The sequence below is a fragment of the Pistacia vera genome, unplaced genomic scaffold (assembly GCF_008641045.1).
Source record: "Pistacia vera cultivar Batoury unplaced genomic scaffold, PisVer_v2 Contig498, whole genome shotgun sequence".
In the NCBI taxonomy this organism is placed as follows: domain Eukaryota; kingdom Viridiplantae; phylum Streptophyta; class Magnoliopsida; order Sapindales; family Anacardiaceae; genus Pistacia; species Pistacia vera.
Genome location: NW_022196332.1, coordinates 1155828 through 1176692, shown reverse-complemented (window position 1 = coordinate 1176692; position 20865 = coordinate 1155828). Strand labels below are relative to the sequence as shown.

Sequence of the window (20865 nt, the reverse complement as noted above, 5' to 3'; positions counted from 1 at the left end):
TTTGTTCACTAAGCAACAATGGCGTCTCCTTTTTTATGTGGTGCGTTCTACATATGTGAGTAGTTCTCTTTTCCAGCCACACAAACGTACCCTTTTCTGCAAGGGAAAGCAATGGAGCCGAAGAAGAGGAAGTAACTCAGTGTACTGAACAATTAATGGTACTACACAAATTTTGAATCTATGCTATTGTGATTTTTCTAATTGTCCATAATCTGATGCTGCAATTCTCTGGTCTTGTAACCCATTGAAATAATAGTTTGGTTAAATTGAAATCCTTGATTACAGGACTCACTCCATATATGCTACCATCCCTTCATTATTTGTTGGAAATGCAAGTACAGGAGGGGAAGTGAATCAGAAGTTAATCATGCCCTGAGTACAGGAGTGTAGGTCAGTTCCACTCACAATTCATTACATTTAAGCCTAATTTTTATAACAATAACACTCATTGAACAGTATTGTTTAATTTATCAAATCATGAAGAAATCTGAACATTTTAATCTTATATCTAAGTTCAACCAAATATAGAACCTCTAATAATGCTTCAAACCTGTAATCTGTCATATCAAGCTTGCTTTGTAAAACCAATGTTTGACACTGATTTTCAAGTGAAATCTGAACGATGGCCTTGAGTGAAGTTCTTTCTGGGAATGATTTGGCGTCTGCCCTGGAAAACTAAAAATAAAAAAATCAGTTTAAGAGGAGATAAAGAGGACAAATTGTTGATGACACCTTGAAATTCTAAAATTTAGTTAGGCCTGTCTTGAAATCTAGTACATTAATAAACAAGGCTGAATGACATTTTCCCTTCCAAATTTGGCGAATGTACAATTTCCCTTCTAAGTTTGGCGGATGTACATATTGTGCAACTTACAAGAATACCCCTTTACTAGTAAAATTAATGTTTGAATTTAACGAATGGTGGGAAAACATAATTCAGCCTAACAAAGTAATAAACAACTCTGGAATAACTTTGTTATGATCCATGGGGCAGTTTATTAAAAAGACATTTGGAGTTAAAATTTAACTAAAAGGCTATGTAGTTTGTAAATGTTAACTAAATAGCCTTATTTTTTATTAAGCTTAATTATATATGATTAGGGGTTAATAATGATTAATGAATAATTGTGTAATCTTTTAAAAATTATCATATGTCCCCAAAGAGTCGAAAATCTTGCAAAGAAACACAAAAACCTTTTTTTTCTTCCTCCCGCCGCGTTAACGCATTCCTCCGCCATTAACATGTTGTCCAACACCGATTCTCCTCCTCCTGAAATTTCGTCCAGGTATGTGTATCCCCTTTCGATTTCATATTTCAATTTACAAAGATCTGGGTTATGGTTTTGATTTAGCATGGATTGGGTTTGGGTTTGGGTTATGATTTTGATTTAGTTGTTTAGGTTGTTGGGCTGTGTTCAATGTAATGGAAGTTGAAAGGAGTGAAATATGTTGAAAATTTATTCTGGGTATGTATTCTGGGTATGATGGATCGATTGTAGGTAGAGATGACTTTGAAAATGTGTTCTGGGTATGATGGATCGCTTAAGCGATCTGGCATATCGCTTAAACGATGTGGTAGATCTGGTAATGCAGCAGATAGATCGCTTAAGCGATCAGGTATGTGGCATAAGATCGCTTAAGCGATCTGCTAAAAGTCTGGTGTAGGAGCAGATCGCTTAAGCAATCAGTAAATGGCATAAGATCGCTTAAGCAATCAGTAAATGGCATAAGATCGCTTAAGCGATCATGGTTATTTATACTTGATTGCTTAAGCGATCAACCTGATCGCTTAAGCGATCGAGTATAACCAGACCATATAAGTGACTGTCCAGATTCTTTTTAAAATATTTTAACCCTTAGTACAGCATTTAAGAATATTTTTTTTTCTTGCATTACAGGTAGTAGTTGGTTATTATTACACATGAGACAAGTTGTTTTGGGTGTTGAATATTTTGGTGAGTGGGTGGAGGAAGAAAGTAGCTGGAAGTGGATTGGGAAGAGCAAAGAAGTTATACCAATTGTTGTGAGCACAGAGGTTAGTTTTGATGAGTTGATTGATGAAATAATTAGAATAGGTAATTTTGAGTTGCTCGCGTAGTGATATAGTTGTGAAGTATGTTTTAAGCAGAGTTCCTAAACATTATAAGGTACCTCCTGCTATATTAAAGTCAGATAAAAGTGTGAAGTTATATATGATTGATGTGGCCGATAATGGTTTGAGACCGATTTTAAGGGTTTCTTTTGTAGAAAAACCGACGAAAATTAGTTCAAAGGAAGGGGATAACGAGGAAGTAGGCGGAGATTTGCCTGGTTTTGATTTGAACTACGAGGCCATTGATTTGTTAGTTGAAAAATCAAGAGTAGATGGTGAATTAGGTGGTGAGGAAGACACTGTAGAAGAGGTTGGTGATGGGGGGCAGAATGAAAATGTTTAGGAGGAGGACCCCATACATGTTCCCACAGATGTAGAGATTCCTTTAAATACAGATTATGCAGAAGGTGTAGATTGTGAGGAAGAGAACACTATGGTCGTTTATGCAGGTTCAGAGAAGGCAATTGGAGGTAGTAGCGAATCAGCTCATGTTTTTACGGATGGATCAGAGTTGTGCATAGGGTATTTATTTGACAACAAAGAGGAAGTGGTGAGGAATCTAAAACTTGTTGCCATGAGAGGTCATTTTGAGTTCATCACCAAAAAGTCAAATTCATTGGCAGTGACGGTTACATATCGTGACCGAAAGTGCAAGTGGCGGGTTTATTGTAGAAGGTTGGCGGAGTCCGAAAAATTTATTCTTAGCACATATACCCATGAGCACACATGTGGTTTAGGACATATTTCAGGTGAGCATCAACAAGCCTCTGCTGATGTTATTGGACAATTTGTCAAAAGTCGGTTCGTTGAAGGGAAAGGGCCATCTCCTAAAGACATTCAGAGACTAGTGCGCACAGAGTTGGGATGTGCTGTGAGTTACTGGAAATGCTGGAAAGGGAGACAACATGCACAAGATTTTGTGAGGGGCACGCCGAAGCACGGGTACGTAGTATTAGAAGCGTACCGTTATATGCTTGAGTTGACAAACCAAGGTACCAAGACGGCTTTGAAGTGGGACAAGAATATGATGTTTAAATATTTTTTTGTTGCTTACGGTTCTGCTATAAGGGGTTTTGTAAACATGAGAAAGGTGTTGGCTATTGATGGTTGCTTTCTGACGGGGAAGTATGGAGGTACATTGTTGGTGGCCACTGCATAGGACGGCGAGAATCACACATATCCTGTTGCATGGTGTGTGGTTGACTCTGAGAATGACGAGTCGTGGACTTGGTTTTTTCAGCAATTACGTACGATAGTGCCTGATAGTGACGAGTTGTGCATAATATCCGATAGGTATAACTCTATAAAGAAGGGGATTGCCACTATTTACCATCAAGCACATCACGGATTCTGTATGAGGCATCTTGGTGAGAACATAAAACAAAAGTTTAAGTGTGCTGGCCTCCTTCAGACATACTACATGGCAACAAAAGCTTATCAGGTTGACGAGTTCGAGGAGCACTTCCAGCAAATCCGAATAAAGGATGATAAAGTTGCTAAGTATCTTGAGCGTGATGTTGGTTTCGAGCGATAGAGTAGAGCTTATTTTCCTGGAAGAAGGTTTGATGTCATGACCACGAATATAGCCGACTCCATAAATTCGAAGTTGTTAATAGAAAGAGAGTTTTCAATAGTTGCACTTTTTGATGCAATCTAGAGGACATTGTCGCGGTGGTTCCATGAGCATCGTACGGAGTCAGATAATTTTGCTACAACCCTTGTTTCGTCAGCTGAAAAATTATTGTGAGAACGTATGGAACTGTCAAATGCACTATTTGCCTATCTTCTTAATGCTTAAGAGTTCACTGTGCGCGGCTATGGTTTGGATGCCTTAGTTAACATTGTTAGAAAAACTTGCAGCTGTAAAGTGCTTGACATTCAACGTTTACCTTGTCCTCATGCACTAGCAGCACTGAAACACCAACCGAAGGCAGATTTTGGTTCAAGAATTTACATGGAAGTTTGCTCCCCTCTCTATATGGCAAATCACTGCATGCTAGCTTATTCAGAAACGATATATCCAGTGTCTCTATAAGAGCAGTGGGTAGTACCGCCAGAGTTGGCTGATATTATCATCCATCCGCCATTCTAGAAGACAGCAAAGGGGAGAAAAAGAGTTAAGCGTATTCCATCAGCCTTTGAGGTTCCCCAGAAGATGAATAAGTGCTCAATTTGCAAGCAACCTAGCCACAAAAGAAGCAGTTGCTAGAAGCAATCACATGCAGATCCATAAAATTAGGTTCGAAGAAGGATGAAATTCAGGGAGTTGCCAAGGCCAACCGTTGATGAGTTATTGTTTTTAATTATTGATGTTTTAAATTTTATTGTTACCTTGAATAAATTATTCTTTATATTTAGTAGTCTTCTTACATAGCGTAAATATTTGTTGGTGATTTTAGTTCAGAATTAGGTTATCAAATTGAGGAGAAAGTACGGAATTAATATGTGTTGGTAATTTTAGTTTGTCAAAATTCAGGAGAAAAGATGGAAAAGTATGTATTGCACATGATCGCTTAAGCGACTAAGTATATCGCTTAAGCGACAAAGGGTTGTTCATACAGGATCGCTTAAGCGATAGCACTCATCGCTTAAGCGATCATGCACCTTAAAATAGATTATTTTGCCCATCACATGATCGCTTACGATCGCTTAATCGACCAAGCAAAAAAGGGAGGAATCGTTTAAGCGATATCACGGATCGCTTAAGCGATCATGCACCTGGGCAGATACTGAATCTGCCCATCACATGATCGCTTAATCGACCAGGCGAAACAGAGAGGAATCGCTCGAGCGATATCACGGATCGCTTAAGCGATCATGCACCTGGGCAGATATTTAATCTACCCATCACATGATCGCTTAAGCGATGTAAGATCGCTTAATCGACCAAGCGAAATAGAGAGGAATCTGCCCATCACAGGATCGATTAAGCGATGTACGATCACTTAATCGACCAAGCGAAAAAGAGCGGAATCGCTTAAGCGATCATTAAGGATCGCTTAAGCGATCATGCACCTTAAAACATATTTTGTATCTGCCCATTACATGATCGCTTAAGTGATGTACGATCGCTTAATCGACCAAGCGAAATAGAGAGGAATCGCTTAAGCGATCATGCGCCTTAAAACAGATTTTGTATCTACCCATCACATGATTGATTAAGCGATGTACGATCACTTAATCGTCCAAGCGAAAAAGAGTGGAATCGCTTTAGCGATCATGCACCTTAAAACAGATTTTTTGTGCAAATGATTTTGCACAGTTATGACTTCGTACATAAAATTGTTAGTTGTTGGCAATTATTTAATATAGACGTAAACAGTCTACACCATATATGTTTTATATAGATGTAAAAGAATTATATGTTTAATTAAAATAGAATAACAGTCATGTTCCACTAAACAAATGGTGTAGAATGTGGTCGTCTATATTAATTATATAGGGTTGAAGAGAACTAGGTAACCATGCAAGTTCTCGGAATAAACATTGTTCTTCTTTCCTCGGAACATAAAGATGTTAAAACTTTGAGCAATAAAATGGCTTTAGGGTTGAGCGATATCATAAATAGTGAACATATCTTATTCTGGTGTAGAATGTTTACGTCTATATCAAACATAAGCACGATTAAGCGATATCATAAATAGTGAATATATCTTATCCTTCTTTCTTCATAACATAAAGGGTGCGTTTGGTTGAATATTCGTATCCATATTTCCAAAATGTTTGTTTGTTTAATTATTTAGAAATATTAGCTTATATTTTTAATTACTTTTAGGCCCTTTAAGTTTATTAATAATCAAATAGCCCCAGGAGTAATTTTAAAATTTAACAAATACACCCCCACCTATCGAAATCTCATCATCGAAAAAGGCGATATTGACGCCGACATCCAGCCAGAAAAGTGCATTACGACGCAAACCGGTCACATCGATCAAGGATGTTGCCCAAAAGGACCAGATCTACGGCAGATCTGGTCGTGGATCTGGTATTTTAAGGCCAGATGTGGCCGTCATTGTGGCCTTTCCTTTGGCCATCCATGACGGCCACATGTGGCCTTTTCCGGTGAGATCCAACATCGATCTAGTGGAAAAAAGCCACATTGGTGAATTACCACCTACGGGACGTTTGTAGGCCGTTGTCACACATCCCGGCGACTCTTGGTCGCTTACGCGATTTAAGATCTCTTCCGAGGTAGAATCAAATTTGCCCAGATCTGGGATCGCTTTTACTCTTGGTCGCTTAAGTGATTTCAGATCGCTTAAGCGATCTCTTACTGGGCAGAATCAAATCTGCCCAGATCTATGATTATTTAAACGATCCACTGGGATCGCTTAAGCGATAAATCGCTTTAATTCTTGGTCGCTTAATCGATCTCTTACTGGACAAAATCAGATCTGCCCAGATCTATGATCGCTTAAGCGATAAATCGCTTTAATTCTTGGTCGCTTACGCGATATATACCGAGACAGAATCAAATCTGCCCAGATCTATGATTGCTTAAACGATCCTACAGGATCGCTTAAGCGATGAATCACTTTTACTCTTGGTCGCTTAATCGATCTTCGATCGCTTAAGCGATCACTTCCGAGGCATCTGCCCAGATGAAGAATCGCTTAAGCGATCCATTGTATCTCTTAAGCGATTCTTCTTTTTCAACCTTGGTTGCTTAAGCGATTTAAGATCTCTTAAGTGATCATTTGGGGAAAAATGTTGGTCGCTTAAGAGATATATGTGGTCGCTCATATATCGCGTCATCGATCATGAGAAAAAGAGAAGAATCCTACATTTCTCCTGAATTATGTAATGATCTGTCTTTATAGAGGTAATTTTGAAATAACTGTATTGTGATACATTCCGAGGCAGAATCATTTTCCTCCCAAATCCGAAAAGAATAAGAAGCAAAATGAAGTCATTTATATCAATCTAATCCATCACAAATCAAAATGTAAGAGGCATCAATGTAATTGAAAGTTTAAACTTAAAATCATTCATAATAGTGCCAAAACAGAATAAATCCTAAGCCACTTTGAGAAGCTTTCAAATTCAGTATAATCACTGTCAGAGATCATTGTTTGGTACCATGCCTTGCCAGCAGCCTTGCTTGCAGATGCTGCCACTTTGAGAAGCTTTCAAATTCAGTATAATCACTGTCAGAGATCATTGTTTGGTACCAAGCCTTGCCAGCAGCCTTACTTGCAGATGCCGCCACTTTGAGAAGCTTTCAAATTTAGTATAATCACTGTCAGAGATCATTGTTTGGTACCAAGCCTTGCCAGCAGCCTTACTTGCAGATGCCGCCACTTTGAGAAGCTTTCAAATTTAGTATAATCACTGTCTGAGATCATTGTTTGGTACCATGCCTTGCCAACAGCCTTGATTGCAGATGCCTCCTCCTGGCCACCAGCCTTGATTGCAGATGCCTTGCCGGCAACCTACTCTGACAGCCTAAGCCAGTTTCAGAAGTTCCCTCTCATTGTTTGCCAGCAACCTGCAAAATTTTCTGTCTTCACGAACCCAAGTTATGGAGTGCAAGATTGAGAAGTTCACTGAGTCCGTCTATTTCGGTAAAGCTCTGTATAAGCATGACACCTGCAGCATCAGCCCACAACCCAAGTATAAATATGAACATCACATAAACTACAAAATTCAAAGTCCAAGTTCCAAACCTTTTGATTGGGTTGTGGTAACTCAAAACGGATCCATTTTCCCATGGAAGCACTCAATAGCCCAACGCTCCCGAAAGATGGTCATTGTTTCGTCATTCAATCCATCCATTAGGGTGTTGGTTATTCAAACTGAATAAATTTCAGGGCATATGCCCCACAATCGGCACTGCAATAGGAAAAACACATTAGCATTAGAATCAACTTATAGAATAATTGTATTATGTAAGTTAGTTTTATACAAAATTTACCTTGATTCATTTGTTGGGACGGGAACGCGCTTGACTAGCCACTTTCCTGTCAATGCTTCATCACCGAGGTGGTCAAACATCCTGCTGTCGCGTAACAGCCACGGGAACAACACGGACAGTGGCTCCAACTCGGCCTCCAACTGCTTGTCTCGACAAATTGTTGGGTTGCAGTCAAGGATCTTCAGCAACCTCTCCTCTAAGAGCGCGACAATTGTTATCCAGTGCATTTCCTTGACCAGGATGATGTAGTAGACGCTCTTAACCTTTGCCCAACTGTGGCCATATTTGGGCCTGTCTCCAATTACATACTGCATCATCCTGTCATTAAACTTAAAATCATTAGGGACGCAGTCCAAGTCTTCTATGCTCGATCGTTTTCGTTTGGCTCCTTTTGCTACAGATGTACCAATGACCTTTTTCAATCAATTGTGATATGTCGATACCAGCGTTTGGCCAAAGGCCAAATCAGTGATGACACAATCAGGATATAGTAGATCACCATTGTTGGTTTGTCGCAGCCTCATCAGTGCTAATACCTCATCGATGTGCTGCATCAAATAAAAACAACATGATGAGTATACAATACCTCATGGAAAAGATAAGCAAAAATAAGGAAAATTAAGCGAAAATAACTCACCGAGTCGTGAAGCCACCTGCCCATCGTCAAAATCTCTCTAAACCAATCCCGAGAATAATTCCCAGTCTTACACTTTACAAGGGCATCACTTCTAGATTCATTGTAATAGGCATAGAAGAGTTTTTTCTTTTCCTCCTCTATTGTTCTATACAAATCGACTGTGGACTCCATTTTTGCTTGTCCGCTTCCTCCCCCTTCCTCCATTTCTACATCCTCGCTTTCTTCGCCTCCCGCCTCAACCTCCTCCATTATAACTGCCCTACTTCCTCCAGCAACCTCCTTAACCTCCTCAATTTTGGCTTCTTCCTCATTTTGTTTATTTGTTTTCCTCTTAATTCCACGTGTTAGTACGGTGTAAGGCAATTTCACAAACCTGCTCTTTCGGTCTTTCTTTTCAGCCCAGGTTGCACTTCAACCGCCTTCAATACTCCACCAACTTCCTCTGCCACCCTAACAACTTTCTCTCCCACCTTATCCACTTTCTCTTCCACCCTTTTCAATTGCTCTTCCATCTTGTCAAACCTGCCATATACAACTGTTGTAAAACTATCAAACAAACTGTTTATGAGGTCAACCACCTCACTCTCCTGACCCGGACGCCTCAGCAAAGCGGTACTTGTTGTACCGGTTTGCTGAGGCATACGAACCTCTTCCTCCCTCCCGCTGATTGCGGCTTCATCCTCCTCGGCGTCAACCACATTCTCAAGCAATGGCCCTGCAACTGCCCTCACATGTGTGACCCCTTGTAGCTCCCGCGTCAGGTAGTCTATCCCTTCATCCATTTCATCCTCCAGTGCTCGGAAAGATGTGATATAGTGCTGTTGCACTTCACCCCCAGTAGCGGTGAGGAAGGGACGGACAACCCCCTGCAATAAGAAACAAAATCAATCAGGCTTAAGCGACAGTTTAAAGCAAGTGCATATTCAAAAGCTTAATCCTTTAATCTTACCCGAGCTGATTGAATTTCAATCTCTATTTGCTCATAATCCCAATGGGTACACTTCTGGTCCTGCCACCGCAACATCCTAGGGAATGTCTGTTGCACAACCGAAAAAGACCTAATCCCCCCCCCCCTTCCCCCTCCCCCCTTTGCCTTAGCCAGGACAGGGATGGCCTCATACATCCAAGTCTACATTGTAAAAAAACAATCCATATCATAATTCAAACACATATATTAAAAAAAATATAACAAAAAGCTATTAATATTTACCTGCATTGCCCATGGGAAGCCAAACAAATTGTACGTGGCCGCTCTACCCTTCTTCGTCCATTGGGAGTGCTTTAACGCCAAGTCTTTTGCTTGCAGGGACTCTATGGTTCTCTTAAATGATACTTGTCCCCACGGATAAGCATTAAAGAAGTTCAAGTTGCTTACAAACATCACCCAATCAATATCAACGGCTTTTGTTGAGTCACCAGCCATTAGGATTGAATGAGTGAACAATACCAAGCATAGTTTGAACGTCTCTGAATCGTTAAACTGACCATCTATTAACCGGACCTCTAATTCATGTGCCTTAATAGACGTGTTCCCCGCCAAAACCTTGTTAGCCAACCTTTTGGCTGCCGGACTACCCTTTATTCTTTTTGCCTCAACCTCACCTTGAAATTCCCCACAACTTAAGCCAGTCACCAATGCATATTCCATCATCCTGAAACGTAGTGGCTTTCCATCCACCACGAACCACATTTCGTACTTTTTTTTGCTTTTTATTGAGTGCAGCAACATATAATGTACTCCCGACCCCCAGAATGCCTTTTTCCATTTTGTGTCTATATCCCAAAATTGACTGAAACAAGTCTCTTTGAATCTCCTTTCACCATTCCTCATTGTCCGTAAAATCCCCATTATTCTCGTTAAAACATCCCAACTTGACCTTACTGTCACCCACACAGGGAAGTATGGTACCGTATTGCTTACATACTCCAACCCGTACTCTCTGATGTTTATGCTTCAGAAAATCTACACAATCGATATAAACAGAATATCACATAAAAAATTAAACCAAATCAAATATAAACAAAATACGTTCCGAAAGAATCGCTTAAGCGATGGGGAGATGTTGATTCTGCCTCGTGCAAGATCGCTTAAGCGATCTGAAATCGCTAAAGCGACCAAAAGTAAAAGCGAAGAATCGCTTAAGCGATATATAAGATCGCTTAAGCGATTCATTGCTTTTACTCTTGGTCGCTTAAGCGATTTCAGATCGCTTAAGAGATCTTGCACGAGACAGAATCAACAGCTGCCCAAATCTTAGCACTACAAGAATTTAGGCTTCTCACAACAAAATAATTTGTCACTATAAATATCAAAATTGTGACTATTTTTTTAATGTGACGAATTATATTGGTCATCAGATTAGTCACATTAAGCTCATACTCTTATGTGTATGGTGACGAAAGAGCGTTTGGTCACCATAGTCTAATTATTTATCGTGACAATAATAATTTGTTACTTTAAACTAGTTTATTGTGATAAATTATTTGTAACAATAGAAGACAATTTTTATCACTATAAATAATATTTTGTCATAATTGATTTACATTTAAATACCAAATGATAAGCTTTATAGTGAGAAAATAATAAATGATGACGAAATTGATTTTATCAAAAATTGTGAATAATGACTAATTTATCTTCTCATAATTTTAATAGTGATCAAAATTCATTTGTCATTAACCTTATTGTGACAACATTTATTTTGTCACATGTTTGCTTATATGATAATATTATTTATCGAAAATTATATATTGAGAAAAATAATTTTGTAAAAAATTTAATAACAAGACAAATAATTTTTAATACAAATACTTTTACATGACAAAATTTTTATTATCAAAATAATATAGGCGTGACAAATTTTTTTGTCATCTCAATATTCTTTGTTTCTCCATTTCCATAATCTTTCTTGTATATTTTTTGGGTAAAAGGTAATTGTATAAAGAATAAAAAAATAAGTCCCAACCCCTACAAAGTCAAGTCCCTTGGACAAGCCCAAGCAACGAAGCCAAAGAAAATAAAAAAAGGTGGCATGGATTTACATTCCATAAAGCCACCAAGCAAGCCTCAAAGAGGACCATACAAAATGACCAGCAACACAAAAACAATGCCAGACTTTTGGTTTACAAAAGCAACTGCATATACACGCAACCAAAACAAGAAGAAAAGGAGGAAGCAGCAGCCTGCAATTTGTAAATAATTCCCCAGCGAAAATAGCTCTGGAAAAGCTTCTGGTCAGCGGCGAGAAAAGTCTTCTTCCAAGCCTCCAAGGTTTCGACATAGAAATATCTACAGACCAAACAGTAATACTCACCACTTTGTAGGAGCAAGCACTACTAGAAAATCACAAATGTAAGCAACTGCAGACCTAGCACAAGAAATATAATGGCAGGATAAATCTAGAACATCAATATAAATACATATACACTTTTTAGTCAACATAATTAGAACAAAAGAATGACCTGAAAACATGCCCAATGACCAATGTGACTTTATAATGCGCTTGAGATCCAAAAAATACAGAATTAGCATGGAATTCAAACCTAACGACTAGATTAAGACTGCATTATGGCTAATACTTTTTCAGTTCAAAATGAAAAGTCTTTCACCTCCTCCACAAAAGCAACAAATATTTCATAGAAGTTCGTGGAGGTGAAATTATTTATCTCAAAGAAGAAAAGAAACATGAGGTATATTCATAGTTAATTCACACATCATAAGAGCTAACCTCCCATTTTTCAAGCTAACATCCAAGCCGAGCAAATTGGAATATTTGAGCCTTTTAACCAGATGAAGAGTAGAAGGTTTCTAGCAAGTTTGTAGCCTCTACAATAACAGACAAAAAAAAAAAAAAACGTAAGCCCATGTTTGGTTTAATTCTCATAGAATTTAACAGAATCATAAATGTAAGGAAGAAGTCAATGACTGCAATGAAGAATACTGAAATTTGATTTCATTCACTGTTTGGTTAAGGAAACGAAATGGTAGTGTAAAGGAAAGACCATATTAATGTGTATGCAATAATTGCCGTTACATCACATAAAGGTCATCAGCTGAAACACAACAAAGCAATCAGCAATTTTGATCACGTTTTCACTACACTCAAGAGTCAAGACAACATCCTTTGAAATATACCAATAAGATATTATTGAAGCAACTACATTTCAAAATCAAATTCTTTAACAAAAGAAGCAGAACCAATTTGGCAAGATACAATAATTAGAATTTTACCTCTTGCCACCACATTAAGTGGGAAAGATCCTTAACATTTAGAACATTATCATTTGATACTTTAACTTTCTTCGGAGCTTTCGTAATCCCTCTCGAAGCCTTCCGGTCTTTGAAAAAATAAATCTTACCAAACTGTCTGTTGCTGCTGTTACAAATAAACATAGTTCATTGTTCATTCTCAAATACTCAGATATCGATACCAAACATCAATTTCTGCAATATCTTACAAGTCATAAGTTCCCACAATAACAAAACTCATACATGTCTTGTATCTTTTTCTCTCTTGAGATGCAAAGATTATAGTAGAGCCTAAAAAAAATCCATTAAGAAGTGAAGTAACATAAAACTAGCATTAGATAGGACCAAGAGCTTATTTCATACAAATTTTAACTAAAGTTGCAGAAAATTGGATTAAAGTAATAGAAGCTAACCAATGGGTCTAAAATATGGCATATGAAAAATAATCAATCTGTCAATCCAAAATTGCTTACTCTAAGTTTTGCACAAAACTAATTATAAAAAGACTTATTATCAAAGATATGTTTTATCAATAACTCTCATTCAACTGAAACGTAATAAGCTTGATACACCAAATTCACTTGTTTTCTTGAGCTATAAACATTGTAGTATTAAAAGAAGTTGAATTAATTATCTTTTTCGATAACTTAGTATGTGCAAACTAGCAATACTACACATACAACATGATGTAGTAAAAGATGATTGTGTGAAAGTTTATTTTTAATTTAAAATTTGTTAATCATCTTTTGTCATGTCATGTTGTATAAAAATAAGCAAAATAAAAGATGATATTAAGCCTGAAAAAGTTGCAAAGATGCACATAGAGACAATAATGAAAAACAAAGAAGTACACCATGTTAAAAAATATTAAACTATCGGACTTAATCAGCTCTTGAGATTTGTAACAAGTATTCAATTTCTAAAATCTGCAAGCAAAGAATTTTGGAAACAGAGCACCTTGAGAGACACAAAATTTATCAAGATACATTTTCAATTGAAATCATTTTTTATGTCAAAAATCCAGGTACCTTGTCCCGGATAACCATCATCTGTATCACCTGCATAATTCAACTTTAAGGTCCACAGACTATCATACAGAAGGAAAAGAACCAAATGAAAGTTCATATTAAGCCTGAATAAAGTTTCGGGGTGCAAATGGAGAAGAAAAGAATACCATGTTCAATCAATATATTATCAACTTAATGATTCAGCGTCGCTCAACATTGAAAAACCCCCATTACCATGCAAAACTGGTGTCGTTACACATTCAGTTGTCACCACACTCGCGACCCATGCATGGATGGGTACACGCATCAGCCATTTTCTCTTCGGACGGAGACCAAAATCAGATAAAGTAACTCTACAGATCAGCTGTTTACTTTATAGAAAGTACAAATCATGTACTCTTTACCGAGTTTAATAAAAGAAAAATTATGCAGCAGTCGAAAATTCAAACAAAACTAGGTCATGTTGTGGGATATTCCCACCAATGAAGTCACGGAGAAGAGACAGATGAACACTTACCCGTGGACAGGAGTCAGAGGACAATGCCCACTTACAGTTATTTAAAGACAACCTGCTCAGAATTACAGAACAAAAAACAAAATTGAATCACAGAATCCTTCAAAATACAGACCAAAATCGCAAATATACCAAATGCATGTGATATGATGACTAAATTAAAATATAAATCAAATAAGAATCAAAACCTAGATTAACAAAAGATTTTAGGGATGCTTACAGGCATCGTCGTGATGACCTAAAGAAGTGAATCCTCACTTGCGAGGACCAAATTAGGGGTGGAGTTTTTGAGGTGGTGGGGTGGGGAAAAAAGATATAAACGGGTTGAGCTATTTTTTTCTATTTATTGGAAATTTGATTTTTCCCTTAATTATTAAAAATTGGTTTTTTTTCTTTTGTTTAAAAAACTTAATTTTTTCTTTTATTTAATAGACTAATTTTTAATAAAAATAAAAATGTTTATCTTTAATACATAAAATATATATTATTATTCATCATATCCAACATAAATTATATTATTCAACCTTTCATAATTTTTATAAATTTATTGACCCAAACTTTTCAATCAAGCTTTTTTCAAGTTTTGATATCTCTTTAATTAATCAATTACTTATGTTTATAAAGAAAAAAATGAATATCTTTAATATATAAAATATATATTATTATTTGTCATAACTATAAATATTGTAATTGATTTTTTGTTATAATTTCAAGCTAATACATATTCATCATTTACATGCATATATATTCTCATTCGCCTTATAAAATTAGAAGTTTAAATCAATCACTCAATTGAGTTCTTGCTGCAATAAATTAGAAATGGCATTAAATTAAATAGGATATTAACTAAACCATATATCAAACACCTATCTTAAGGATAGCTTGAATTGCATAATTTACCTCCTTAAATTGCATAATTTACCTCAATTTTCTAATTTCATATGATCATATATTGTATATACTTTAGTACGTGACAACCCAAAAGAATGAAAGTGTTCCAAAATGGATGAGACAACCGCCTGTATGGTATAAAAATTATGTTATTCATCAATCAAATATTGGTTGGAGGGTCGTTTTCTGATATTAATTAATTTAGTCAAGTTTTATTAGTCTAAAGTTATTATTAGAAGTTTGAGTAGTATTAGGATTAAGTATTGTTAGGTATGATGAAGAATATAACTCATTACAAAATTAGGATATTATATCATTAGAATTCTTTCAAGATTAGGAATTAGGATAGCTTGTAAGTCTATATAAGAAGCATAAACCATAGATTATTCATTGTAGTTTTATTGGATTAGGATAGATTCTAATATGCTAAAATGGGTTCTTTTTTTCTTTTCTTTTTCCAAATTAAGAATAAATTGTGTGCAAGAATTATTGTGGAGCTGCTAAACATTAATGAAATAATTTTTTTTTTTAAAAAAAAGAGCAAAGAAAAAACCATTTTAAAAAAATAATTAAAAAAAAAACCACAGAAAAAAAACCATTTTTTTTTAAAAGAACGATATTGCGGGATTCAAACCAGTGTACTCTTCTCTCAATTCTGTCCTTTAACGACTCAAGCAAACCTACTTATCTATTTCTCTTCTTTACTAATTATATATATTCATTTTGTTCTACATGTCTATCTATATATAAATACAAACTCACAGCTGAAATATGAGGGAAACAATTGCGTTTTAGAGAGTGTTTGTCCCCTCTCCCTACTTCTTCTCCTTCTTGCGTTTTATTTTTCTTCTTTCAGGATTTGGTTTTTCCAATTCAATTTTACAAAGAAAAGAAGAGACCAAAGGCGGCTCACTTCACCCAATTCAAATTTTCCCTTTTTCATTGTAACACCGAAGAAAATTAGGAAAATCAAAGGAGAGTTCGTAAAGACATTCCCTCTTTCCCTTTTTTGCCCAAGTCAATTTTTCTCTTTTTCCCTTTTTGTAATCATGATTGAATCGATTTATTTTTGTAATTTAATCTTTGATGTAAACTTGTAATACATACATTAATATTTAACATGTGATTCAAATATTAAGTCTATAACATTAAAGCCAAAAATGTAAATATTTTTATCATTAAAGCCAAAAATGATACATAATATTTACATTTATAAAATTATTAATGATTTTGTATTTTTACAATTTTGGCCTTTTTGAGTTTTTAAAAATACAAATTAAAGGAGACCATATTATATATTTTTTTTACCAAATTTTGTCACAAAATATCATATTTAATTTAACTCAAATATTATATCACTAATACCTCCATTATAACATTTATAAATGATTTAATTTTTTTTTTTTTTTTTGTAACGATAAATAATTCTTTTATGACAAATTAGTTTGTAATTATAGCATGTATTATTAAATATAGTGACAAAGGTTTTTTATGACAAATATGTTTATCACAACAAACAATTTACCTTGGTGCTTAAATTTTAACTCAAACATTTTGTCATTAATATCTCTATTTCAGCATATATTATGACAATTTATTTTTGTAGCAATAAATAAATTATTTTATGAAAAAATAATTTATAGCTATAATATGTATAACTAAATATAGTAACTAAAATGTTTTATGACAAAATATGTTTGTCACGATAAAAAATTTACCTAGGTGCCAAAATTTGGTGCCAAAAATTTGTGACGAAATATTAAGATAAAATTGTTGTTCTTCAATATATTTATTATGGATTTCTTTATTGTGATAAAATATTATGACAATATTTTTTTTAGTCATTGTATATTCCCTTTGTCATACTTAATGTGATTTTTTTTATTTTGTCATAATGCCTATATTACTTGTGACGAAATAGCTTTTGATAAAATTAATTTTGTCACAATATAATATATTTCTTGTAGTGTAGATAGCTTAAGCGATACAAAGTATCGCTTAAGCGATTCATCCCTTTCACTCTTAAGCGATTTATAATCGCTTAAGCGATCTACAGCAAAAGGGATAAGTCGCTTTTACTCTGGGTCGCTTAAGCGATTACAGATCGCTTAAGAGATCTTTTACGAGGCAGAATCAACATCTGTCAGATCTAAGTTTGTATCACTTAAGCGATTCAACTCTTTTACTCTTAAGCGATCTGTAATCGCTTAAGCGACCTAGAGTAAAAGTGATTCATCCCTTTTACTCTGGGTCGCTTAAGCGATTACAGATCGCTTAAGAGATCTTCTACGAGGCAGAATCAATATCTGCCAGACCTAAGATCGCTTAAGCGATACCTTGTATCGCTTAAACGATTCAACTCTTGTACTCTTAAGCGATCTGTAATTGCTTAAACGACCAAGAGTAAAAGTGATTCATCCCTTTTACTTTGGGTCGCTTAAGCAATTATAGATCATTTAAGAGATCTTCTAGGAGGCAGAATCAACATCTGCCAGATCTAGGATCGCTTTAATATCGCTTAAGCGATCTTTTATATTGCTTAAGCGATTCATTGCTTTTACTCTTAAGCGATCCTAAATTGCTTAAGCGACCAAAAGTAAAAGCCATCAATCTCTTAAGCGATACAAAGGATCGCTTAAGTGATCTTAGGTCTTGTTAGATGTTCATTATGCTTCGTACATTATCGCTTAAGTGATCCTACATCGCTTAAGCGACAGTACAGATACCTTTTCTTTGGCGGCCCCCTCCTCCTCCGCGGCCTCCTCTTCCTCGCCTGAACTCTCATGGGACTCTTCTTCCTCGCTTGAATTCTGGTCGGCCTCCTCTTCCTCGCCAGAATCGTTTTGCTCCTGTTCTCTCTCTTGTTGTGCCGCCGTCATCTCCACTGCTGGAACACCTTCACTGATCGGAATATCCATCGAAACAGCCATTGAACTGCTTGCGCCGCCGGACTCTACGATTCGAAGAGGCGTTGGGTTTTTTTCGTCATTATGAATGTCAGCCATTGTTTTAAGAAAGGAAGAAGCTTTAGGATTGAATTTGGGTTTGAAAATTTGTAGGAATGTGGACTGTTATCGTCGGAAATTGCTCAGAATGCGTTTACGGTTTGAAGAAATCGATTTTTGCCTTAGTTAGTCAGTTTCGATTAAGCGATTTGAATGGATGGGGCTCTTTTTCAAATTTCAAATTTTCAAAACTTTCATTAATTATGATTTTGTCCTTATACGTTTTAATCTTTTCATTTTAACCCCTTTTACTTGTTTAATTAATCCTAACTATGCCACGTCATCTTCTCTAAATTAAAAAAAAAAAATGAAAAACAGTTTCAAGGCCATTTTCTTAAATCGAAACTTGGGATGGCCGGGCAGCTAAATTTCCTCTAAAGACTCCACTTCACTTGAGCTCTTCCTTTCTTCTATTTTACTTGACTGTGAGGCCTTTCTTTCTCAATATTTCCGTTCTGTAGCTGCAGATTCCATCCAGGCACCAACTGAGGTAACTCTTTCAGCCCAGTTCTTCTTCTTCTTCTTCTTCTTTGATTTGTGGAGTGTTAAGTTAAACTCATTACTTAAGATAAATGATTGTGTTATTCTATAAGCTAAATCTTCAAATAATTATTCTATGAAATCAATTTTTTATTTTTTTTTCCTCATCTTTCCTGGAATTGATCTAGAAAGCCCTCCTGGAATCAACTATCAAGTGGATAAGGGTACTGTGGTCCTTAACAACTTAATTCCATTCGTACAACATCCTTAATTTAGGAAAACTATTGTTTTCCCTTGAAATTTCATATAAGAAGGAACCCATATATTTCTTAAAGTAACACATTCCACTGTAAATAAATGACATGTCAAGATATGTGATAAATTATGTGTGGATCAATTAAAATGTAGAGCATTAATTAAAATGTTTCATCCATTTGTTTTATTGCGACATTTCTATGGCTTAAAATGTAAAGGTTTAGGGAATATATGTTCGTATTCAAAAGTTTGTAAACTAGTACTTCTTAGATATATAATATATAGTATTATCCGAAGTAATAATAATAATAATAATAAGATAATGTTCATCTTATCCTACAAAAATTCATTTTCTAATACTAACATTATAAGGTTTTTCTTGTAGATTTACCACTAATCAGGACTCATGAAGGATAATGCTACACCAGGAAGTACCTCAACTGAAGAAAAAGTTGAGATTGTGATTGCTCCACCTGATAAGAAACTGGCTGTTACGTTTTGACATTGGAATGAATGCTAATATCTTCCTTTTCTGAATACATACCCTTTTACAATCCTTCATGTAACCAATTCTTTAAATTTTGCTAACAGTACTATTTTTCTTTTATTTTGAATCATCAGAGTTTAATGTGGATGTCTCGAAGGAGTCTTCAATCTCAATGGTACTATGTGGGAATGTTAACCAAAAACAAATTGGATCTTCAACTAGAGAAGAAGAACCTGTGCTGGTAATAAATTCTACATCATCCTCAGAAGGTAAAGTCTTTTATTATATATGATTATAGGATATAGGCCTCTTTTTCTCAAGTAAATAAATGTCACTAGATTTAATTTAATATAATCTGTCACTAGATTTAATTAATATAATCTTTCTTACATGGTTATACCTAAATTATACACTGATACATGTGGAGAAGCACATTATGTATACAAAAATTTTATGCATAAATTTGTTTGTTTCAACTTACAGATAATGAAAGAAGAATTAGGCACTTCAATTGTACCGGGCTGCACCTAAAGGTGATGGAATAAAGCTGAAAGAATTTACGAGGAAGATAAAGATTATATAGCAGCTAAGCTATCAAAGGAAGGAACCCCGCCTCCATTTGCAGCTGCAGCAAGGTACACTGGCTTTGTAAAAAAGCTGCTTGAACAGATGCAATGGAGGATTTAACTATCAAAAATAAGGTTGCAACACAGCTTTTTTTTCTGCTGCTGCCTCCAGACAGGTTGATATTGCTGAGGCTATGATGGAAACATGGACTTAGTGATGATTCGAGGCGAAGATGATATGTTACCACTCACAAGGCAGCTCTTGGGAAACGAAGAGATGGTAGAATACCTTTATCAAGCCTCTGGATACAAATTATTAGATCATGATAATGATCTCATCGAATTGCTTATAGTCTGATAAACCGTAGGTTGTATGGTAAGTCCTATCTTTTATTTTTGGGCTAAACTAAGTCATTCTCAACATCTTTTGGCTGAGAAGATTGTAATTTTCTTACTAACGGACAAATGATCTGACAGACCTAATCAATAAAAAAATCCTCATCTATATAAAGAGGAATATAATACTGCCAGATTACACATAGATATTCAACTTAATCACCATCAATAGACCATAAAGATAAATGACATCAGGGAAGATAATAAATGGCAAAATAACTGACATTATATTTTCTTGGTATTCCAGGTGTTTTCCTTCATAATATTATCTTGGATGTAAGATAGGTTTTTTAAAGATGGGTTGGATCTAGTTTTATTATTCATGATGTTGATTGTTTTTCTTCGTAGATGTTGCATTCAATTTTGTAAGGA

The 20865-nt window shown here is 35.6% G+C and overlaps 1 long non-coding RNA gene across 1 annotated transcript; it reads left to right on the top strand.

Annotated features, from left to right (window-relative positions):
• Positions 1 to 99: 99 nt before the first annotated feature.
• LOC116105394 lies at positions 100 to 20135 on the top strand. Its single transcript, XR_004124075.1, has 4 exons — positions 100 to 158; positions 286 to 390; positions 19430 to 19800; positions 20079 to 20135. It is a non-coding gene; the product is annotated as an uncharacterized LOC116105394 (long non-coding RNA).
• The last annotated feature ends 730 nt before the right edge of the window (positions 20136 to 20865 follow it).